Here is a 24,995-nt window from a genome sequence, read left to right on the forward strand (position 1 = left end):
CTGCACACCAGCCTGAGCAACAGAGTGAGACCTTGTCTCAAAAAAAAAAAAAGAAAGAAAGAAAAGAAAAAGAAACACCGATTATGCAGAGAATAAGTCTGAACCGCGTCTGAACTCAGCAGACACAAATACTGTGATGGAGTAGAGATGCTGTCAGGAGCACACAGAGCAGTCATATGCATGTTGCATATTTGCTGCTGTGTAGACAAAACACCTAGGCCAGGGGTGTCCAAGCTTTTGGCTTCCGTGGAACACACTGGAAGAAGAATTGTCTTGGGCCATGTATGAAATACAGTGACACGGCCATGCACGGTGGCTCATGCTTGTAATCCCAGCACTTTGGGAGGCCGTCGGGGGCGGATCACCTGAGGTCAGGAGTTCAATACCAGCCTGGCCAACATGAAGCCTGGCCGTCTCAACTAAAAATACAAAAAGTAGCTAGGCGTGATGGTGGGCGCCTGTAATCCCAGCTACTCGGGAGGGTGAGGCAGGAGAATCCCTTGAACCCAGGAAGGCGGAGGATGCAGTGATCTGAGATCATGCCACTGCACTCCAGTCTGGTGCCAAGAGTGAGATTCTGTCTCCAAAAAAAAAGAAAGAAAAGAAAAGAAAAAAGGAATACACTGACACTAACGATAGCTGGTGAGCTAAAAATTCACACACACACACATCTCATAATGTTTCAAGAAAGTTTACAAATTTGTGTTGAGCCGCATTCAAAGCCGTCCTGGGACACGGGCTGGACAAGCTTGACCTGCCTGCCTGTCTTCCCCTGGGCACCCTCAGATGTCTGGCCTCAGTGCATGCAGCTGGAAGGTGCAGTGCCTGTCAGAGGTGCCCGTTTCCCCACCAAGGGCCTCATGTTCACATGCCCACTCCACGTTCACTCCATCATCCATCTCACTCTGTTTTCTATTGAAAGCACCCTGTCACCTTTCACGTTTCCAACTCAGGAAACAGCAACCACGGAACAGAAGAAAAATCGAGATCCCGTTTGCCTTGATGGATTCATTTCGATACAACTTCACTCAAAAGCTCGCCGCTTCCTGATTTCATATTTCACCATCAAAGACGAGGCCGGGGCAGGGCGGGGGGATGTGGCCCAAGCAGCAACACGCGTGGCTGAGCAACAGGTTTCTGCTGGGAGAGGCGACTCTGGGATGGCAGCTCTGGAATCCATTGGCCCATCCCAACAGCCAACAGAGGCAGAACGTTCTGGTACATCACCCACTTCTTCCATCCTACAGGCTTCCACAGCCAACTGTGGCAAAGGTGAACCGAAGCCCTGAGAGAACTTGAAGTGAGACAAAGCCAGGCTCTCTGTGCTGATGAGGGAAGCAAGGCCCAGAGAGGGCAGTGGTGTGGCCACTGTCACACAGCGGGGCTCTGGGTCCAGTCCCTCCAGTTTGGGCACTTCCCCCCTGCAGCATGCATTGATGACTTCAGGTTACATGATGTAGGAATGTCTCCAACCCTTTCCCCAAGGTGAGGACAGGGCTCACATCAGTTAGTTGCTCAAGCAACCCCAGAACCAGGATTATAACAAAGTGGTGCTCTGCCACAGGGCGGATAGAGAGGACAGGCCCTGGCCAGAGCAGAGGTGAGGCAGGGACTGTGGACCACAGGCCCTCCGCAGAGCTTTTCATGAGCAGCTACTAGGCCCTTGCTAGAGAAGCCCAGCATGACCGAGAGGCAGTCTATGAATATGGTGACCATGCCACACTGTGAGGATAGAACCCAGCCCGGGCTAAAGCCCACCAAAGGTAAGAGCAATGATTCATTCATTCATTCATTTGACAAAGTCCGTCCCTGGCTCTGTGGCTACAGTCCTGAAAAAGACACAGCATCTACGTCTTCAGGTTGCTTAAGTAAAATCATTAGCACTAAACGAAATGTGGTATTCATACAATAAAACACAACACAGCAACTAAAAAGCAGGAGCTCCTGTTACATTCAAACATGTGATGAATTTCATGGGTATAACGAGAAGCTGAAGAGGCCAGGCACAAAAGAGTCCATACGCTACAATTCAGAACTACTTATGGAAAGCTGGAGAACAGACCCACGGTGAGAGACATCAGAATAGTGCTTAGCTCTTGGCGGGAGGGGGGCGGCTGATCGGAGAGGCCCTAGGGAACCTTAATGGGGGATGAAAATGTTCTCGATCTTGAGCTGGGTGGAGGTTACACAGTGTACGTGTGTGTGGGTGCGTGGGCGTGTGCGTGTGTGCATGCAATGTACATCAAAACAAAGTTTTACATTTTTAAAAATCATTAACAGTGTTTACGCCTCTTTTTTCAGAGCTAACCTTACATACGCTTGATCAAATGATGAAAAGCTTCAGCTAGAGACAGTTTTGCCTGGGTTCTGAATCTTCCCTGAGCTCTTAAATTCTATCCAGTAAGCATCCAGGTTAAAACCTGGATGAAATCTGGATAAAAGATAAAAAAACCCAACCAAGTTTCCAAGTTTTTGTACTGCTTGGCTCCGTGTAGATCCGAGTTAACAAACAGGTTTCAATCCACATACCAGATCTGATGGTATGAAACACTGATTATAGCTGGGCACTGTGGCTCACACCCATAATCCCAACACTTTGGGAGGCCGAGGCAGGAGGATAGCTTGAAATAGGAGACTGGGGCCCCTGCAAACCCATTGAATTTCCTGGTGGTCACAGTGGACAGTAAGCCTGGGGAACAAGTCTCTCTGTGAAAATGCAATGAACACAAGGGCCCCTTTCCATGGCCTGTGCTTGGAACCAGCAAAGGAGTCGGCCATCCTGCATCCTGAGCTCAGACAGAAGAGCTGTGGGTGACAGATGGTGCCTGCCAGGAGCAGGGAGGCATGAGTCTCAGGTCAATGACAGATGTGGCTGGAGCCCAGTGTGGAGGCCCCAGGCTCCAGCATGACCTAGTTTTCAAGATTGATGGGACTGGCGTTGACGGCCTCCCATGCACTTTCCTCTGTTCAGTGGGGGGCAGAGAGAACCCAAAATAGCAACGCCCTCCCCCAACCCACACTTAGACAACAGGTGACTAAGAAAGGAAGGCAGGAGGGGAGGTGGAGAGGCGAATGGCTGGCGGGCCAAGTGGGGTGGGCTCTGGGGCAGGTATGTCTGCCTCTCTTCTCTGAGGCACGACTGAGGGGCAGAGAAAGGCCAGGCAGTGACAGTGACTTCACATGCGCTGCTGCCAATGTCCCCCATCCCTCCCCATCCACCGTGGTAACACCAATATGTTCCCAGCTTGGTTCTCTCTCTCTCTCTCTCCCCACCCACCTCAGACCCCAGACTCATACCCAGCCCTGTCTGCTCAGCATCTCCACTTGGGTGTCCGAGAGCATCTCAAGTGTCATATGGCCAAAAGCAAACTCCTGACCATCCCTATCTCAAGACACGGCTTCTCCATCCTTCCAGGTGCTCTGGCCAAAAACTGTGGCGTCACCTGTGATTCCTCTTTCTCTCACATCCCAGCTGCGATCCAGCCAGAAATCCTATGGGTTCTGCCTTCGACATGTAGCCAGACTCTGGCCACTTCCCACCACCTCCACTGCGACCGCCCTGGTCCCAGCCACCATCATCTCTGCCTCCTCATCTGCCTTCCTGCTTCCTGCCCTCGTTCCCTTCAGGGTGTTCTCCCCCGCTGGATGCAGAGTGATACCGTATAAAAGGCCCCCATGACGTCTCCCACCTCATAGCCTACTGCTCTACCTGCTCACACCACTTGGGCCACACTGGCCATCAGACACACTGGATGGCCTCAGGGTCTTTGCTGGTCCTGGGCTGGAAGGCTCTTCCTCTGGAGAGGCCTCAACTCCCTTCCTCGCCTTGGGTGGGGCCTTCCTTGACAGCCCTATTTAAATTGCCACCCCGACCTCCCCCTTCCCCTTCTTTTCTCCTGCTTTAGTCACTTCCATAGCATTTGTTGCCACTGGATACACAATATATTTTTACTTATTTATTTTGTTCATTGTCAATTGCCCCAGATTAAACTGTAAGGAGCATGAGGGCAGGAAGGTTGGGGTCTGTTTTGTTCTTACCATATCTCCCAACACCAAGGACAGTGCCTAGTGCATAGCAGGCACATAGTAAGTTATTGAATAAGTGAATGAGTCAAGGAACAGTGACCTCCCTCTGGAACCACAGGCTTAGTAGCAAAGCTCTCCCCGTTTCTTCTGGCCCCTCTCAGTGCCCCACTCAGGGCAGAACTCCAGGTACGCAGTGTGTCTCTAGCAGGTCCCTGTGTTCCCTTAGAGGTGGGAACAAGGGATCCATCAGTTCCAATGCCTCAAGATGCCTCTTGCCTCCTTTATCATCTGTCTCCCTCACATCTGCTCTGCCTTTTACAATTTACAAAGAGCTTTGAAGCCCTGTAAGGTTTCAGCATCCTTGCTGTGCAGGCTGGGAGACTCAGGCAGCAGCCCAAAGACACACAGCTTAGAAGGGAGGAGAACACCCATCCCGACAGCAAGCTTGGTCATTGCTCAGATTCACCCTATCCCTGCCACCTGCTTCCTCCAGGCCAGCACTGCAAGCACATCATGATGACAATGACGACACTGGACAGAGGACAGACAAAACCAGTGAGATTCTTGCAACAGGGGAAAATGAGTCCACCAGCAACAAGAAGACTGGGACTGGGGAGGGGGTGCAGAAGGGATTAAGGGGTTCAAGGGGTCCTGGGAGGACAGAAGGGGATTCTGTTTGGGTTCCCCTCACCCAACCTAAAGCATATCCTGCTGAAAACACAGGAGGCAATACCCTGAGCCTTTTAAGTGCATATCCCATGATCCCATGGCCCTACACCTAGAGGTTTATTGCAAAGCCATCAGGGAAAGAGTGCACACAGAACAGTCCTAGTTAACTGTACGGGGTGCTTGGCAGAGCAGTGCTGGTGAGAGGAGGACAAGGGAAACCTTCTCAGTGTCCCCAGATAGGGGAATGGGATTTATACGCCATGACTCCCTTGAAAACAATGAATGTGCACCTACATCTCCTAACTTGGAAAGCCGGCAATGACATTGAACCTAAAATTCTGTGTTGTACGGGCCCATCTCTGTGTATGTGTTTGTTTAAAATGCATGTGTTTGCAAAGAAAAGTGTCTAGGAAGAAGTAGATCAGACGCAACAACGGTGGCTGCTGCTAGTGAGCCTAGAGGGAGCCTACTCTCTTTTTTATTCTTTTCTGTATGCTATTGTTGCAGGATAATTAAGGAATCAGAGAGACCGAGGGGTTGAGGAGGAATTATTTAATTATTTAGGTGCACCAATCCAGTTGGATTAACATCCAAAGGACTGAGCCCCAAACAAAGAGTCCAGTTACCTTTTAAGCATTTTGTGGGTTAGTGGGGGGAATCTGTGCATATTACAGAGGCAAGAAACAAAGACAGTTACTCAGTTGAGACATGCATTACATTATTTCTTACTTTTTAAGGAATAACATGTTTTACAACTTGAGATTATCTGTTTAGTGACCTTGCAGCTGCACAGCTAGAGAAACAGAGTCTTCACAATGCCTGGGAAAGGGAGAGATAAGGCTGACTAGCCCCAAAAAGAAAAACAGGCAGTTAATTTTAAAGGACTCCAGCCCTTTCTCTTCCTCAAGGGGAATTGGGTTTTCTTACAACTGAGTTTTTGTAACACAATTTTTAATTTCTTTTAATTCCTGTTTCACTATGAATAATTTTACAACTAGCATATATCAATATTTTTAGTAAATAAAACAGTAAAGGTGCATGCATTTTACAAAAACACATTAAATGCTCCAAAGACTTCCCCGAGGGGCCAGGCCCACCAGGGCCCTCTCTCCAGCCAGCCCCTGCACCTGCCCGTTGATGGCAGCCTCTAAGCCTCCGAAGCTGAGGGCCTGACACCTCCAGCCAAGCCTGTGTGTGTGACTGAGGGGGAAGATACAGAAAAGAACCACTTCCTGCAGAGCTGGTGGTGGTGGCAGATCTCGGGGAGGAGAGACACCCACCCGAGGTGAGGACCAGAGGCTCCTTCAGCAAACGTGAACGCGACTCAGGGCACCGCCCTGACTCACAGGGCAGTGTGGCCCTCAGGGTAGCCAGGGCTTAGCCACACTGTCGCCGCCATTGACCAAAGGCCGGTGATCACAGGCAGAAGAGGCCTGCGGGTGGGACGTGCCCAGTGGGCCTTGTGGGGATGGAGCCGGTCCTGCTTTAGGGGACAGAGTCTGAAGCAAGAGCCAGCAGATGGCCTCAACCCATGGATTCCCCTGCGGGTCTCTAGAGCCACACCCATGGCAGAGCCTCCAGATAGGATCTCATTGCTCTTTAAGGAGCATTTGGGCAGGTCCCCAACAGCCTGGAGGAAACCCCTTACCAAACCCCTTACAGCCACCAGCAAAGGAAAGCCATGCTTGCAGGTAGAATGTGGATCTATGAGGTGGACTCTGTTCTATTCACTTTATACTCAGGGTGCCCGGCCCAGGCCAGGTGCTTAGTACTCATTTATTAAATGAAGGGATGAATGAATGAACGAGCCATCCACAAAGATGACCCACGTTACTACTTTGGAAAGAAATGTCTTTGCTCTGAGCTGGGCTTCTCAGCGGGGTGGAGGTGCAGCTGTGTTCCAAACAAAGAAGCTACTTTTAAAGAGAGAGAAGAAGGAAGGACTGAGCCCGGAATGCCTGAGGCCTGGTTACTAGACAAGCCAGAGGACCCCTTCTGACCATGCAGAGGAAGGGCAGCCAGCTTCTGGGAAGAAGTGGGGCCCCCCTGGAGCAGTCTCACAGGAGGGAGGTGATGACAGTATTGCTGGGCCTCAGTTTCCTGCCTTTAGATGGTGAGGGCCAGTCTACAGGAGTTCAGATCATAAGGCCCAAGTCCCATTCTCCGCCGGCTCCCCACCTCCCAGATGAGGACACCAGTCAAGGACTTCGGTTAGACTGAGTCACTTGGGAGACTTAGCTCTCTTTGGGCACAGCTTGGCCCCCTGTGCATGTGGCCAGATGCCAGAGGGCTGGGCGCTTCTGGGAGACGGGCCTCTCGGCGCATGAAGATGGCTTCACAGTGAGTGTGAGTGTGAGGTTGTTGTGCCCCTCCTCCCTGAACTTCTGCCACGACCCTGGGGCCCACTTCAGTCACCACTGCCAAATCATCACCCTCCATCACACACACTCGGACTATGGTCACACCCAGACCACCAGGATGGACACACAGAGCTGCAGACCCAACCCTTGGCAGATACCATAAAACAGCCCAGTTGGCTCCAGTGGGCGGGAACCCTGGTAGGAAGACATGGAAGCCATCTGCTCAGGTGTCCTCTTTCTGCAGGCCCAGAGAGAGGAGACTTGCTCAAGCTCAGGTCAGAATCCAATCCAGGATCAGAAGCCAGGGCCTATGTGCAGTGCACCACGGGGAGTTTTAGTGATAAAAGTCAGGGCTTCCCAAGAGCCCTGAATCAGCAGGAAGTGGTAGCAGCTTGCTTTCCCGGGGCACGCCCCAACTCCTCACCCACCAGACCCTTCATTGACCCTCACGCTACCCATCTGGCAGCTGGGGTGGCCAGGGTTGCAATTGTCCCCGACAGAGAAGAATTGTGCCCCAAATTCCAGAGGCCAGGAGGGAAATAGGATAAACCATAAGGCACCCACAGCGCCTTCAGGAGTCTTCCTGCCTCTAATTTGCTGTGTGACCTTGGGGAAGTCCCTTCCCCTCTCTGGGACTCATTTTCCTGATCCGCATGATAGAGTTTGGTCTCCAAGGTTTCATCTGACCCTGAGAAGCTCGGAGTCTAAGCCTGGACACATTCTTACTGTGTCAGAGGCAAACACTCAGCTAAACTAGCTGGTTACTAAAAATAGAAAGGCAGGCTGGGCAAGGTGGCTCATGCCTGTAACCCCAGCACTTTGGGAGGCCAAGGGGGATGGTTCACTTGAGGCCAAGAGTTTAAGACCAGCCTGTCCAACATGGTGAAACCCCATCTCTACTAAAAATACAAAAATTAGCCAGGCGTAGTGGTGCATACCTGTAATCCCAGCCACTCAGGAGGCTAAGGCAGGAGAATCACTTGAACCCAGGAAGCAGAGATTGCAGTGAACCGTGATCACCCTAATGGACTCCAGCCTGGGTGACAGAGCAAGATTCTGTCTCAAATAAAAATTAAAATTAAAATTAAAACTGGAAAGGCACTAAAAAAAGGTGTGGAGTGAGCTAGGAATTTTTAGATACAGGCACCATTGTTATTTTTATTTTTATTAAATTAATTTCCCTTTTTCATATTTTTATTTCACTAAAAATAGTGAAAAAAGTTTCCATGTACAAAGCATTCTCAACGATGTTTATTGGCCAGATTGACAGCTGCAGCTCCCTTCAGCCATTTATTAATGGTTTTTTTTTTAAAAAGAAATCTACTTCTGCCCATGAATCTGCAACACATTAACTGAACATTTGGGTCAAAATTGCATGTACGTGCTACATCTTCCCTCTGGATGAAAAACTCCTGGGGAATGGGGATTATGTCTTCCATAACTCTCCCCTCATGTCCAGCCTGGCTTTAGGCCCGATAATGACTGTTGTCATCATTGTGGCTGTTATTATTGATTTTCATTATAGAACCTGAAGGAAACTTCAAAACTAATCCAACCTCCTCTCTTTACCAATGGGGAAATTGAACCCAAGAGAGTAAATTTTATTTGGTCTAATACTAGATTCTCGGTGGAAAGGCTCAATGTTGTAAACGTGTTTATTCTACTTCAAATCAATCCAGAAATTCATTGAAATTTAAATCTAATGGGACTGGGGGGAGTTGGAGAGATCTGACAAATTTATTTGAAAATGAAGAAGGATAGCTAAGAAGTGTTAGAAGCAGAAGAACAATGTCCTTCCCCATAATAAGAGTATAGTTCAATCTAAACATTTACACAATTTAAAACTGGGTATGCCATTTTAGGAACAGATTAATTAATGGAAAAGAAGAAAGAATTCAGAAAAGGAAATTCATATCATTTATTTTAAGATTCAATAATGTAGTGCTAATCCTAAGCAGTGGAAGAAAACCTGGAATTTTCAAAAAGTGATGTTGAAGCAGTTGTTCTCCTTTTGGGGAAAACAAACTGAAAAATAAAAAATTTTAAAGGTAATTTTAAATAATTAAAATAAGTCACATCTCACACCTACTCAAAAAATAAAGTACAGTTGGATTAATTTCTGTGTAATAAAAAAAGATACTAGAAGAAAATATAGGGGAAAATTTTTTATAACTTGAATGTGGAAAATGTCTTTCTCAGCATGGTATAAAAACTAAAAATCATGAAGAGAAAGAATTTTGACCCCATGAAAACATAAAATATATGAATAGTGGAAGATATCATTTAAAAAGTAGATAACAAATGACAGTCTGGGAGAAAATATTTTCAACACATGGAACAGACTAAGGATTAATATCCATTATATATAAAGAGCACCTACAAATCAATCAGGAAAGGACTGACAACCCCCACCAAAACAGGTAACAAATATGAACAGATAACCAGTGAAGAAACACAGATGTTTTGTGGATGCAAAACATATTTAAAAAGTGTTCAATCTCTCTGCTAATTGAAGTAATAAAAATTTAAAACTCAATTGATATTTTATACCTACCATATTGGTAAAAGTCAAAAAATATTGGTAACATTCAGAATTGAGGATGTAGAAGGTAATCAGAGCTTTTCTTCCTTGACAGTAATAATGTCAATGGTTCAGCTTTCTTAAAAGAACCACTTGGGCATTATCTTTCAACATTTTTAAATGTTCATATCCATGCAGCAGCATCATATCTGGAAATCTATCCTCCAAGACACTAAACACAGGTGCCTAAAGACATGTTTGCTGTGCTCTCCTTGTAACAGGCAGTCAAATTGTTGATGAATGAGGAAGAAGGATAAAATAAATCATGGTAGTCCCAGCTACTTGGGAGGCTGAGGTGGGAGGATTGCTTGAGGCCAGAAGTTTGAGCCCAGCTTGGGCAACATAGCAAGACCCCCATCTCAAAAAGAAAATTATTATTGCACATTCATGTTATGGATGGCTGTGCAGATATTAAAGAGAATGACATAAATCTGCCTGTATTGACATGGAAAGTCACACACAATTTATTGGAAAGTGGGAAAAAAAGAAATAATTATATAGTAATCAATATAATATTATCCCATTTCCATTTTGTAAAACAAACAAATAAAGATTCAGATAAAACTTTTAGTGGTGGCTACCACTGAGGAGTGGGGCTGGTGGGAGTGATAGGATGATGGAACGTTGCTTTTTTAAAAATGTATGTCGGTCAAATTGAAAAAAATTAAAAATATCCTTCACATATTTCAAGAATGAGAAAAGCAAGAAATAAAATAAAATAAATGTACATTGGTGGTCTTTGAATGTGTTCTGATGATATCTGAAGTTTTGCATATACATACGTTGTGTGTGTGTGTGCAGGCCTATATAATTAACAACAAAACATATCCTCACTGGCGCTGTGCAAAGCAGTTACAATGTTTATTTTAGGAATGAGGAAACAGTCCTGAGTTATGTCACTTGCCTGAGAAACTCACATGCTGTGAGTGACTACAAAGGAATTCCAGTCCCAGCTTGAACTGAAAACCAGGGAGTACCCTTCCCTGCCAAGTCCCCTGCCCTAAGCACAGAGCTTGGCTGTGCAAATTGCAGACTTGGTGGATGACAGCTGTGGGGAGTTAGAGGTAGCAAGTGATCATGCATTGTTTCTCCAAATGCTGTATTTAATAATATTTCAGATCATCAAAAATACTGGGGAAGTATTGAATTGTTAAGGAGGAGGAAAAAAAAATACCAACCCCTAGAGACAATTACCATTAATATTTTGTAATATTTCTTCCAATATTTTCATTGCATTTATAAACATGGTTCACATTACATTGTAGGTGTGATTTTGCATCTTTCTTTGAAAACAACACTGTATCAGAGTCATTTTCTTTTGTCAGTAAAGTCTTCCTAAACATCAACATTTTTAAATAGTAGTATTTTACTATTTAATTTCATCCTGCTTACCTACCGCCCACCCAAACCCAACCAGCAGAGCACCAGTGTCCCATCTAAGATAAAATACACTCGGTATATATTCTACACCAAGCAGAGAGGTGACGAAGACACGCTGTAGCTCATACCACACAGCAAAATTAACTCTGGGTGGATTAAAGAGCTAAAGGGAAAAAAATCACAGAAAGACTTGAAAAAAGTTGATGAGAGTATTTATCAAACCTCTGTGTGGGGGAGGACTTTCTAACCCTAAAGCTATGGGAGAAACCACAAAAAGAAAAAGATCACTAGATTTGGCTACCTAACATTTTGATACCCTGTAAACAACCTGAACAAAAAAGTAAAGGTCAAATAGCAAGTGGGGTAAAATCTTTGCAACAAACGTAAAAAAGATTAGTAGCCATCATAAATAAAGAGCTCATACAAATCAATATAAATCACCCACTGAGACCCAAATGCCTAACTGGGGAAAGGCTTAGGAGTGTGCTATCCAATATAGTAGCCACTAGCCACACATGGCTATTTAAATTTAAATTAATTTAGAATTTAAATTAAAACCCTAGGTAAATTAAGTCTAAATTTAAATAAAATTAAATTTAAAATTTACTCAGTTAACTAGCCATATTTCAAATAATGGACACATTTGGCTGGTTGCTATTGGACAGGCAGATATAGGCCATATGGACCCTATTAAACAGGAAGATATAGGCCATTTCTATCATTGCAGAAAGCTTGACTGGAAAGCACTGCTTTAGACAGTTTGCAAAAGAAGACACAAAAGTGACCAATAAACACATTTAGAAATTCAGCTTCGTTAGCAATAAAAGGAATGCAAACTAAAACAAGGTCACATATTCATCTAGTTAGGAGTAAACAGGGTATTGCTAATTGAAGAGTAAAGAGTTACGGACCATCTGGAAAATAATTTGGCAATATAAGTTAAGAACTGTAAAAACCCTTAGCCCAGCAATTCAGTTCCCGGGAATATGTGCAGCCTAAAGAAATTGTCAGAAATACACAAACCGTTTTGTGCAGAAACATATTGATTCCTAAATTATTTATAATTTCAGAGAGCTGCAGCCTGAAAGCTAAACCTCGGGGAAGCAATTCCACCCATCAAGACTGACCACTCAATGGACGGACAAAACCATCCATAAACATTATGTTTTGCCAAGAGGAACTAATGACTTGGAAAATACTTACAAAAATACATATAAAAAACACCACATTCGAAACCAAACGGTTAGGATAACATCAGCTATAAAAATATGAAGACTCTGCGTAAAAAACTGCCAATCGCCAGAATAAATATCACCGGGCGATAGGATTCTGAATATTATTTTTGCTGTTCAGTAATTCCTGAATTTTTAACAATGGTCATTTTCTGGTTTTATACAAAACTAGAAAGGTCATTAAAAATTCACAGGAGAGGTAACTTAGTGATTGAGAGCAGGGACCTAAGCCGGCTGAGCCTTCGACGCCAATCCCCTGTTGCTCCCTGGCTCTCAGACCTCAGATGAGGTCAGCTCAGCTTCCTTGTCTGCAAAATTAACAACACCCGCCTCATGAGGTTTCTTGAGAACTGAGCAAGATGGTGCCTGCACAGTGCCGGGAAGAGTCTGTGCACATGAGCCCAGAACATAAGTGAGCGCTGCTCTTTGTATTAACATGGGAAATGCTTATGTTACTCAGCTGCTGCGTGACAAACCACGACCCAGAATCCTCTATAGAACATACTCTCAACTGGAAAAAAACTACGCTTTTTTTTTTTGAGCCAGAGTCTTGCTCTGTTGCCCAGGCTGGAGTACAGTGGTACGATCTTGGCTCACTGCAGCCTCTGCCTCCCAGGTTCAAGTGATTCTCCTGCCTCAGCCTCCAGAGTAGCTGGGATTACAGGCGCATGCCATCGTGCTGGGCTAATTTTTGTATCTTTAGTAGAGATGGTGTTTCACCATGTTGGCCGGGCTGGTCTTGATCTCCTGACCTTGTGATCTGCCCGCCTCGGCCTCCCAAAGTGCTGGGATTACAGCCATGAGCCACCGCGCCTGGACAACATACGCTTTTTCAAAAGTCCACAAAGACCAGGAGCTACTCCAAAGTGCTCATGGCAGTCACCTTGGGGAGATGGGAATAAATGTCCTCTCTTTGCTTAAAGAAACATGAAAATATCTTTCTGTGCTTTCCAAATTGTCTCCAATGAGCATGCTATCTCCACAATGAAGGGAGGGAAAAACTTTATAAAGAAAAAAGCTGAAATAAATAAAGGTTTAACTGGTTGTGCTGAGGAGGTCATCAGTTGGCACACAAGTGAGGCACACAGCCTCCGCAGCTGGGGATTACTGGGGAGACCTCTGCTTTGTGGGATTCTGGGCTTATTTAATTTTTTTTCTTTCTTAAGAGGGAGTCTCGCTCTGTCACCCAGGCTGAAGTGCAATGGCTCATCTCGGCTCACTGCAGCTTCCACCTCCTGGGTTCAAGCAATTCTCCTGCCTCAGCCTCCTGAGTAGTTGGGATTATAGGCACCTGCCACCACACCTGGCTACTTTTTGTATTTTTAGTAGAGACGTGGTTTCATTATGTTAGCCAGACTGGTCTCGAACTCCTGACCAACAGCCAGGTGAACTGCCTGCCTCGGCCTACCAAAGTGCTGGGATTATAGGCACAAGCCACCACGTCCAGCCAGATTTAATTTTTTTCTATATATTTTATGTATTTCCAAACTGTACAAGAGGTAGTAAATAAGTATTATTTTTCCTAACCAGAAAAAGAGAGGTAGTTAAGAAAAGTAAAGAAAACCTGGCCCTCTGCATTGGGACTGGTGAGAGGGACGAAGGTAGATGGAAACCAGAACTGAGGGGCAGGGTGGGGGTGAGTGTTAGCACAGGGGCCCACCCTGCTGAGCCTGCGGGTGGGGCTGCAGAGCAAAGGCCTCCGAGCCTCCCCCTGCTCCACTCTGAGCCTTGTCTCCTCATCTACCCACAAGCCCAGGCCCCAGCACCGCTGCAGACACGCCAAGGTGATCGGGGGCAGACTACCTGGACTGAGAAGGGCTTCTTTTTTATTTTCTAACCTTCCAATAAAACATCTGTGAATTTTTTCACTGTCAGATCAAATAGGAAAGGAACTTGCGTTTTGCAGTGCGTGGAGCTGATAACAGATCTATCGCAGTTCTGAAACGTACAGAATTTTTTTCCTCTTGAGAACCTGGGAGTAGTCGTCCCCACCCTGTCCCCAAAGCTGGCCCTAGTCATGACAAGCACTCCAAAACCCACGGGTCCCAGGTCCCCATACACCTGGGAAACCAAAGCATCTAACATCTAAAAGGACCACGGCCATAAAGAGGAAGAAACACCTTCTCAGGGTGACGCTCGCCCACCCCCTCTCTGCCAGGCCAGGCTTTGCTGTGCGCCATCACCTCTCCTGATCTCTGAACTCCTCAGATTCCTGGGAGAGACGGAGCCTGTGAAGCCTTTTTGTCCACTAAAAGTAGGAGCCAGTGGGACTTAGGTTCAGATCTGTCCGGCTGGTCATACTTCTGAGGTGCTGAATTTAGAATTTTGGTTGACACAAATGGGCTGTTCCTGGAGTCAAAGAAGCTTGTGGTGATGCAAAAAGAGATCAGGAAAATCCAAAGGAACAGGATAGTTTTGTGGGACACTCAGGGACTCTGGGGTCAGACAATAGAACCATCCATTCTGGGCCACAGCTGTAATGCACAGACAAGAATCCGTGCTTGTAGGGTGCTGGGTGCAGTAGGTTACATGGTGGCTGCATGGAAAGTACTAGGATTAACCCTCTCTGGCCCCTTTTGTTATTGCCACAGCAACAGGAAAGGTTGGGGAATAACGGGATGAAAGGACCCGGGATCCAGAACCTTAAGTCTGGACCAGCTATGTGGGCCTGTGTCAGTCACTTGACCTTGCGGGGGACTCAGCTTTCTTCTCTATATAACGGATTCATTTCAGCTCCAACTCTGAATCAAACAAGCCCCAGCACCCTACCCGAGGCTCCTCAGAACACGGGCATCCTCACCTCACTGCAGGAGCTGGGAAGACGAAAGAAATGCTATAATCTCTAGCAGAACAAGCAACTGCACAAGCAGCTCAACAATCAAGACACACCAAGTCGCGGTCTCCGAAGTGGGGAGAAGTTGCATTCTCTGCAGCAAAACCTGGCAAACCAACAAAACATGAAACCACACTTCCAGGCAGAGCCGTCCTGTACTGCACCAGAGCTTCTAGAGCCTTTTCTTTTCTTTTCTTTTCTTTTCTTGAGACTGAGCCTCACTCTGTTGCCAGGCTAGAGTGCAGTGGCGCGATCTTGGCTCACTGCAACTTCCACCTCCTGGGTTCAAGCGACTCTCCTGCCTCAGACACTTGAGTAGCTGGGATTACAGGCGCACACCACCACACCCAGCTAATTTTTCTATTTTTAGTAGAGACAGCATTTCACCATGGCCAGGATGGTCTCCATCTCCTGACCTCATGATCCGCCTGCCTCGGCCTCCCAAAGTATTGGGATTACAGGCGTGAGCCCAGCATAGAACCTTTTTTAGGGGCATGGGAGGCGCTGAGGTGCAGACCTTCTCCCCAGAAAAACACACAAATGCCCACCCATGACGTCAGGCAGCTGGTGGAACACTGAAGCACAAACCTGGATCCCAAGGTCAGGACACCTGTTCCACCCGGGGCTCAGTGTGCCCCTAGACAACTTCCCATGCCAGGGGCACCCTCGGAGGAGCCAGAAACCAGACTAGAGCCCCAGTAGCTCTCAATGAACTGCCTGGACAGGGAGTTCTGTCCCCGGCTCTGGGGCCCACGTGTCATTCTGGCTACCTTGAGAACCTGGGAGTAGAAACTCCTCCCCGCTCCCTGGGATTCCCAAACTCTGGCCAGAACAAAGGGAGCTCATTAGCTGGGCCCCACAAGCCTGCCTTTAGATTCACTCACAACCGAGGGGCAGTGAATAACAGGACCTCAAAAAAGGAGTTCTCTGTCCCAAGGCCTTTGAGGGTCTCTTGGGCTAAAAGATCCCATTTCCAGGGGTGGCTGCTCTGCCGCCTGCCCGACTCTGGACCTCAACATAGGGAAGCCTCTCTGTTCCCCGACATGAGCCCTTGTCCCCAGCATGCAGCCTCCTTCTTTGGGATCCAGATGCTGGAAGGACTTGCAGCTAAGCTCTGGACCCCACAGGAGAAATCCTCATTTGTGCTTTAAATCATCCATTTTCTCCACACATCCTGTATCAGAAATTGTCCTGGAACCTGACTGGACAAGCTCTGTCCACACTGTGTATTAGCGGGGTCCGGAGAGGAATGGGCTCTCAGGATTACAGAACTGGAGACTTCTCACCTTTCTATCCAATCCCTTTGTCAAAGGGGAAACTCAGAAGGGAGCTTAGACTCCAGAAAAGATGGAGGAAGAAGGAGCAGGCCATACCTCAGTGCAGAGGGGGAACCGAGGTCTTCCTGGGGAAGGAAGCCTTGGCAGGGCCTGGCTGAGGGTGAGAGTGGAGGCAGGGCCAGGTCCAGCTTCCTTTCACTCCCCACACTCCTTTCCACACCCTACCCAGACCTCACCCGTGGGCGTGTTGCCCAGCATCAACCCCAGGGCTTCCTGCCCAGTGCCTGTCTCATCCAGGGACCTCGGCAGCTCTGCACACTGGTCAGAGAAACCTCACGGGGACACAGAGAGCAGGCACAGAGAGTGACCCCCTGGAGGGCAGGATCCAGCCCCCACAGAAACACACAACCCAGTAAAGGGACTCCCCTGCAGTCCCCTCCCTGCCGGGCAAGCGCACAGGCAGGGTGTGGTTTGTATGCCATGGGGCACGCTCGACTTTCCAGCCTGGTTCCAATGCGGCAGAGTGGTCTTGGTACAGAATCAAAGGAACGACACGCTGAGGTCACAGATTACCCAGCAGGTGCCATCTGCTTCTGACAGTTGGGTTGTGTTTTTCACAGTTACAAATCACATCCCTTCAGGAATATCGGGAGGGCCTGTGTTTGCAGGCACACACCCATCCCAAGCTGCCCTCCTTGGCAGAGCGTGTGGGGAAGCGGGTGAACTGAATGTTCCTGCCAGACGCTGGCCTCTGCTCTACCTACCTCACCCCATTTAATCTTCATGACAATCCGATGAGGCAGGTACTAGTGTTATTCCCACTTTTCAGAGGAGCTTGCACAGCTGGTGATTGACAGAGAAGAAAAGGGGGCTCTAGAAACCCATTTTAACCCCTGTCCCTGCCAGGGAGGCTGCCCCGAGAACCAGTCTGTCCCGGGACCTCCTGCTGGCCCTCTTCCCCACCCCCCCCAGCCTCCCTGCCATCCCACCCTGTCCTGCAGAGAGGTTAGAACGCAGGAGCTGTGGGTTCCCACCAGCCCAACCCTTCTTGCTGAGCATCCTGGGGAAGCCCCCTAATGTTGCTGGACCACCATGCCCCTGTGTGTTGGGCCCCATGGCCTCAGAGTGGGGTATGTCCTAACAGAAGGCCTCCCGTAGAGGACAGCGCCTGATGGAGTGGAGGGTATCCTCTCAGCAGGAGAATCAGGAGCCCTGGGTCCCTGTTGGTTCCTTAACTTGCTGTGTGATCATGGGCAGGGCACTTCACCTCTCTGAAAGATGGGGCAAATGTCATCTTTGCTGTCTTCCTCCCCGGGTTGTTATGAAGATCAGGTTGATCTCAGTGATGAATGTGAAAGTGCCACACTCGGTGAGGATGACTCGAGGCAGACACAGGCAGGGGTTGTTAATGACAATGGTGATGACAACCCTTGCCCTGCAGGGGAGCAGGGACCCTCCCCAGCTTTGCAGAGGAAGTAAAGTGAGGCTCTAGGGAAGGCAGGTTTCCTCTCCAAAAACATCAGAGACTTATCTTGCCTTTAAATCCTTCACAGAGGGAGACTCAAATCCCAGACTACAAGTTCCCTGTAAGGGGACAGAAAGGATCTCCAAGGACTCAGATCTCCCCTGGATTTACCAGGCAACTGGAACAAGGTATAAACAGCCAAGGACTTAGTATCTGGAGATGCAAGTGCAGGCTCTGCTTCTGTTTCTGTTTCACTGTGGGTGTCGTAGTCAGTTTCCTCATTGATTGCGCGGGGACAGGGCACCTCCCTGTTTGACCGGGCTGTCAGGGACGTGAAGTGCGATGCTTCCCTGCAAATGCTTTGTAAAGTGCAGTGCTCCAAGAGCGGCATTAAGAGTGTCCAAACCATACACCACCCAGGCCACCTCGAGGCCACTCTACAACTGGGAAAGCACCGCACCTCTGTAATTGTGGCTTTGTGTGTTTTACACCCTCCTTGTCTCCAGCTCTCTGAGAGAAATTCTTGTTTACTGTGATATGCAGGTATCTGCGGGTGGCAGCAGAGCTTCAAGGTTAAAAGATGTAGACTTTGTATGACCAAATGCCTGTCATGGTTGAATGTGCAAATAAATGGTGGTTGTCTCTATAGAGACAATAGAATACTATACAGCAATGAAAAAGAACAAGCTCCTATACACAATAATATGGATGAATCATCCAAGTATAATGAGTGAAAAAAAATCAAAACACAAAAGGTATAAACTTTGTGATACATTTAAAGTTCAAAGAAAAGGGGAGGCACGGTGGCTCACACCTGTAATCCCAGCACTTTGGGAGGCTGAGGTAGATGGAGCACTTGAGGCCAGGAGTTCAAGACCAGCCTAACCAACAAGACGAAACCCTGTCTCTACTAAAAATATAAAAATTCGCCTGGCGTGGTGGTGCACACCTGTAATCCCAGCTGCTCGGGAGGCTGACGCAGGAGATTCATCTGAACCTGGGAGGCAGAGGCTGCAGTGAGCCAAGATGGCACCACTGCACTCCAGCCTGGGTGACAGACTATTGTCCCAAAAAAATAAATAAATAAAATAAAGTTCAAAGAAAAGGCAAAGCCAATCCACGATGACAGAAGTCAGGACAGTGGATACCTAGGTAGGGAGCAGTGGGAGGCAGTGGGGAGCCTCCCAGGTGCTGGTTACACAAGCACGTGCAGTGTGTGAAGTTACATTTATAACACAACGCATGCACTGTGCTATGTGTATCCTATATTTAAGTAAAAAGTTGTTGTTGTCATTTTAAATTAAGCATCTGGGTTCCAGTCCAGCTTTACCACCTGGATGGTGTATAATCTCAGGCTAATTAAACTCTCTGAGTATCTACTCACTCCTCTGCCAAATAGAATAAAAATGATATCTGCCCCAGATGCTTCCAAATGTCAATGATTTAAATTTCCGTTCACGTTTACCTTATCCAAATACCAAGTATTATTTTTCACTTAATATTTTTGCTTTAAATCAACTCACTAATCTAAAAATGAAATGTATAAACCATGAATCTGGTGAGCTAGTTATTTTCAGTATATATATTAATATAAAGTAAAACAAATACATTATTAAGATTAAAATGCTCATCTGTGAGCCACCTCAGGTCATCCTCCATATCAGTGAAGGTGGCATGTATACATTCACTCTGTCACCCAGGCTGGAGTGCAATGGCATGATCACAGCTCACTGGAGCCTCAACGTTCTGGGCTCAAGCAATCCTCCCATCTCCGCCTCCCAAGTGGCTGGTATTACAGGCACACACCACCATGCCTGGCTAATTTTTTTTTTAATTTTTTTATAGAGACAGGGTTTTGCCATGTTGCCCAGGCTGGTCTTTAACTCCTAGGCTCAAGTGATCCTCCTGCCTCGGCCTCCCAAAGTGCTGGGATTACAGGCATGAGCAACTACGCCCGGCCAAGGTGGCATACTCACTCTGGGGAAAAAAACAAGATAATGTAATTACATAGAGTCCCTAGCACCGTGTAAGCCCTTAGTAAATGGTAGCTATTATCATCATCATCATCATCATCGACATCTTCAACATTACTGACATCATCACCATCATCTTCATCATTTCATCATCACCGTCATCATCATGACTGCCATTATCATCATTGTCATCATTGACACCATCATCACTATCATCATTATCACCACGTATAACACCAATAAGTACTTGTTTCCAGATCATCCCACAGAGTCAACCCAACACAGCCCTGGCCTCAGAAGAGCTTACAGAATTAGGAACATATAACCCGTGCTGAAGTGTTGGGGCTTGCTGGGACGCATACCGAGGTGAGCGCTCCACATGGGTGTGGATGGGGTAGAAGTTGTTGAGCTATGCCCTCCCACCCTCCACACCAGACCAGAACTGACTCTCCCCAGATTGCCTTGTGGACCTGCCTCTTGCCGCAGGCCAAGGCTGACTGCGCCTGGACCCATCCCCTCATCTCTCAGAACTTCAGTCTCCTCATCTCTGAAACAAAGCTGGTGACCTCGGCTCCTCCAAACCTCCCAGCAATGGGCCAAGGGAAGGACACGCCATCAAAGACAAACAGAAGTCACTCGAGGAGTGTCCTGGACACCCAGTAAATGATTACAAACGTGTCTTATTCTTATATCAAATATGTCCCCTGAGGTGGGCCTGCACCTCTTCCACACTGACGGTCACAGAGCACCTGGAGTGCCCATCATGGAACAGAAAAATCCTGGTCCCTAAAGCAGTTATAAACCTACTCAAATGTGTCCCTCTTTAAGTCAACTCAGCCAATCAGTATTCAGATCTACTAGAACTAAGTTGGGATGGATGTTTCTAATTCAATTTTTATAGTGTGCCTTTAGTATTTAAAATGGTCATAATCCTTGACTCAAATAATTCTAATTAAAGGAAATAAGGATAGGATTGTACAAAAATATTTATCACCGTTATTTTTAACAGCAAAAAAAAAAAAAAAAAAGAGAGAGAGAGAGAGAGAGGAGCTGGGCAAAGTGACTCATGCTTGTAATCCCAGCACTTTGCAGGGCTGAGGCAGGAGGATTGCTTGAGCCTAGGAGTTTGAGACCAGCCTGGGCAACACAGTGAGATCCTATATCTACAAAAAATTTGTTTTTAAAAATTAACCAAGCATGGTAGCTCATGCCTGTAGTCCCAGCTAAGGCTGAGGAGGGAGGATCACTTGAGTCCAGAAAGTCAAAGTAGCAGTGACTTGTGATCGCACCACTGCACTCCAGCCTGGGCGACAGACTGAGATACTGTCTCAAAAAAATCAAAACAAAACAAAAAAAAAAAACAACACAAATGTCCAATAATAGGGATTGGTTAAGCAAACATCAGAACTTTTATTAGCTATTGTAGACCCATTTTTTAAAAACCGTGTTATATAAGTCTATGATATGGCATGACATTCAAGATATATTTTAAGAAAAAAAAGCAGGATAAAAAGATATTTCTCTATATATATCTACATATAGATATCTTTGTGTATATGTATATATCCTTTTAAGTATATTTATAAAAGATATATAATTTATATAAAATATATATACCTCATACATATAAACATGTATATCACAAATACATGATACTAATTTTGAAACAGTAGATTATCGTAATTATAAATTGAAAAGAATAAAATATATGACATATTAACAGTGGTCATAATGAATGGTAGGATTGTGACTGGTTTTATTTTTTTCTTTATATTCTATAGTTTTGCTAATTTTTCACAAAAATATGCATTATTTTTATTATTAAAAAATCATGTTGGGCCGGGCACGGTGGCTCACGTCTTTAATCCCAGCACTTTGGGAGGCCGAGGCGGGCAGATCACAAGGGTAGGAGATCGAGACCAGCCTGGCTAACGCGGTGAAACTCCGTCTCTACTAAAAATACAAAAAATTAGCCAGGTGTGGTGGCATGTGCCTGTAATCCTAGCTACCTGGGAGGCTGAGGCAGGAGACTTGCTTGAACCCGGGAGGCGGAGGTTGCAGTGAGCCAAGATCGGCCTCTGCACTCCAGCCTGGGCAACAGAGTGAGACCATGTCTCAAAAAAAAAAAAAAAACATGTTATAAAAATGTTATATGTTATATATAATTATACAAATACCAGAACTTTCTTCTTTAAAATATTTTCTGCAGATCCCTTTTATGTGCATAAAATAAAATCCCTACCCAACCTCACGCTGCTATCTTGATCGACTCTCACCCCCACAATTAATTTATTATTATTTTGATGAATATTCTGCAAAACCTTTTTCTGTAAATGTAGAAACTGTTCAACTCATTCATATTTTATTTTATGAAAATAGGATTGCAATATATAAATTGTTCTGAAATTTAATGTTTTCACTGAGCAAAATATCATGGCTGTTTCTCTGTGTCAGGATACGGGGATCTATGAGCCCCTTCTTGATGGCTGTAGTCCCACTATTCCAGAGTGTAGCTGGTTTGGAGCTTATTTGCCCTTTGCCCTATCTTTCCATGTTTTTATTATCCCTTGGTGGCTTCAACACCCCTGTGCAGACTGTCTTGCCCCCTGGTGAGTATAGGAGGCCTCTCTAAAGGTAATAGTGTATATGAGGTTTTTTTTTTAATGTGGCTTTTGCCATTTTGTCCCTTAAAAATGGATGTATCAGCTTTCCAGCTTCTGGTAACTGATATTCTTTAAATGAGATTCCAAGATTCAACTCACAGATTGAGGAATCTGGCAGACCATCTGGTGCAGTGCCTTTATTTCACAGATAAACTGAGACCCGGGAGAGAGACTCCACCCTAGGCACAGTGCCAGTGAGGGACTGAGCCAGGATGCTGCCCATAGCACCCCACTTCTGGACCCATCTAGAAGCCACTGCGCTAGCAGGACTCAGAAACCATTGTCCTTATGCTTCCCTCAGCCTGGAAAATTGATCCCACCACCAAACTGGAAAATTACTCATCCTTTGGGTCTTCATCTAGATGTCACCTCCTCCAGGAAGCCTTCCCTGATTTTCCCAGAGGCTGGATTGGACACACGTCCCCCACTGTGCTCCCTCAGGCCTGACCTTTCCATGCTGTGTCCCAGTTGCCTGTCGGGTAACCTCCCCACTGGGCTGGAAGCTCAGGGAGGTGGGGGTGGGTGGGCAGGGTGTGCTTGTCAGTCTGTTTCATGTGTCCCTGCTGAAAGCTTCCCTGTCAATCATTCATTTGTTTAAGAAATAGCTTTGTGCCAGGTGCTAGGTGCAGGGGAGAGAAGGCAGGAGCACTCCTGACCAGTGTCAGGCCTTCAGGAACGCTAAGCACTGCTCTAAGAAGCTGAGAGCCATGCTGAAGTTCTGCATGCTGACCACCACCATGAGCCTTTTCCACAGGCGTGCCCAGCCAGCCTCCCAACATCCCTTCAAGTCAGCCTGTGTTCTACACGTTTTATAGATGGGATCTGAGGCTCCAAGAGCCACACTGAGGACACACAGCTGGGTCTGCCAGCCTCCTAGGCCCCCAGGATCTCAGCAAAACCCCCAGATGGCCAGGGGAAGCACCAGCCTGAGATGAGAGAGAGAGGCTGCACCAGGGAAAGGGGTGCCCATAGAAGAGGAGGCCTGGCGGTCCAGTCCAAAGTTCACTGTGGGTTATCTGTGCACCTTGGGAAATTCACATAACCTCTCTGATCCTGTTATTTCACGTGAACAACAGCTTTCATTAACACCTGTCGTACACTACTAGGAGGCCTTATTTTCTCAACCAAAGCCTATGCCGTATGGTGGAACAAGTCTAATCTTACAGTAGCAGCGGAAGAGTGAACATGAATGCTGAGTCCTCGGGGCCTCAGGCTGTGGCATGTGTGACTGGCACCCCAGGCTGTGGGCAGGCCTGCAGCAGGCCTTGGAGGGGTGGGGCAGGTAGCAATGGAAAGGGGCTCCAGGAACACAGCCCCATTGAGGGGAACTTGAGGGGGCCCAGCAGAGGCGGGGGTGAACGTGGTCTGAGCCAACCAGCCCTCCCACTCCAGGGTACCACTGATCACAGATCTTCCAGAAGCCACAGGAGGCTGTCTAGTGTTGTCCGTGAGGGGCTAGGAAAGTAGGGGGTCAGTGAGGGAGCCTTATCTGTCCCTCCAGGCAAGACAGCCCCCTCCCCAGCTGCTCCACTCGCACCTGGACTTGGGGAAAGTACACACACCGAGACACCTTCCCAAGCCAGCAGGATCCTGTTCAGGCACTTGGAATCCTCAGTCTTCTACCCTTCCCCAAAGCCCTGACACTCACTCAACACTCAGTCCCCTCTCACACTAGCGAAAGAGGCAAACCTCCAGGCCCCACATAGAGAAATTCCCCACCTCTGACTGGACTCCAGTCGAACACTTTCATGCGGGGTTCCTAGGACAAGAGAGCTGGGCCTCGGGATCATCCAATCTCCACATTTTACAGATGAGCCAACCTCGGCCCAGAGCATGACAGGGACCTGACCACAAAGGTGACAAATGTGGGACTTGAATGCAGGTGCCACCAGGCCAGCGCGTCCCCACCACACTGCATGCCACATGCATGTCCAGACCTGGATCCTAGGTCTCTCCTTCTCCCCTTCCCCACTCTCCACAAACAGCCAAACTGGGTAGGAACGAAGCTGGGGGAGGGGAGGCACTTTCTGAGCTGACAGGGAGGGGGTGTTGCAAAGTCAGCTCCCTGGGTTCCCCCACCCCCACAGCCAACTGTTTCCAAGGATCCAGGTCACTGAGTCATCCACACACACTTGCAGGCCTCTCCTGCCCTTCTCATCTGGCCACCAGGCCATCCATCATCTTTGGGAATCATTCCATAGATTTCTTCCTTCATTCATTCAACAAACCCTGAGGTCCTACTATGCACCAGTCACATTCCTTAGTCTCCTTCCCCTCCTCCCTCCTACCCTCAGCTCCTCCCTCTTCCCCACATCCCTAGTGCCCCTTTGCCCTGGTGAAGAGGGCACACCTGGGGGCATTGAGGAGTCACCAAGTCCAGAGGGGAGACAGACACAGGCACACCCCACCCCAGGTTACCTGGTGTGGCCCAGGGCAGCACCGGCAGGCACCTCTCCGGTAGAGGCTGAGGAGGTTCTGACACCTGGCCCTGGGGGCTCAGCAACCCCCTCCCCCACCTTCAGCCTCTACTGGGCCG

General features: G+C 47.3%; 1 long non-coding RNA gene across 1 annotated transcript in view; it reads right to left on the reverse strand.

Annotated features, from left to right (window-relative positions):
• Window positions 1–24,995, reverse strand: part of LOC115893473 — a 60,494-nt gene extending 35,499 nt beyond the window's left edge. Inside the window, exon 1 of the long non-coding RNA XR_004053467.1 lies at window positions 24,878–24,995. This is a non-coding gene — a long non-coding RNA (uncharacterized LOC115893473). The remainder of the gene's footprint in view (window positions 1–24,877) is intronic.

This window comes from Rhinopithecus roxellana, chromosome 15 (genome assembly GCF_007565055.1).
Source record: "Rhinopithecus roxellana isolate Shanxi Qingling chromosome 15, ASM756505v1, whole genome shotgun sequence".
Classification (NCBI taxonomy): Eukaryota; Metazoa; Chordata; class Mammalia; order Primates; family Cercopithecidae; genus Rhinopithecus; species Rhinopithecus roxellana.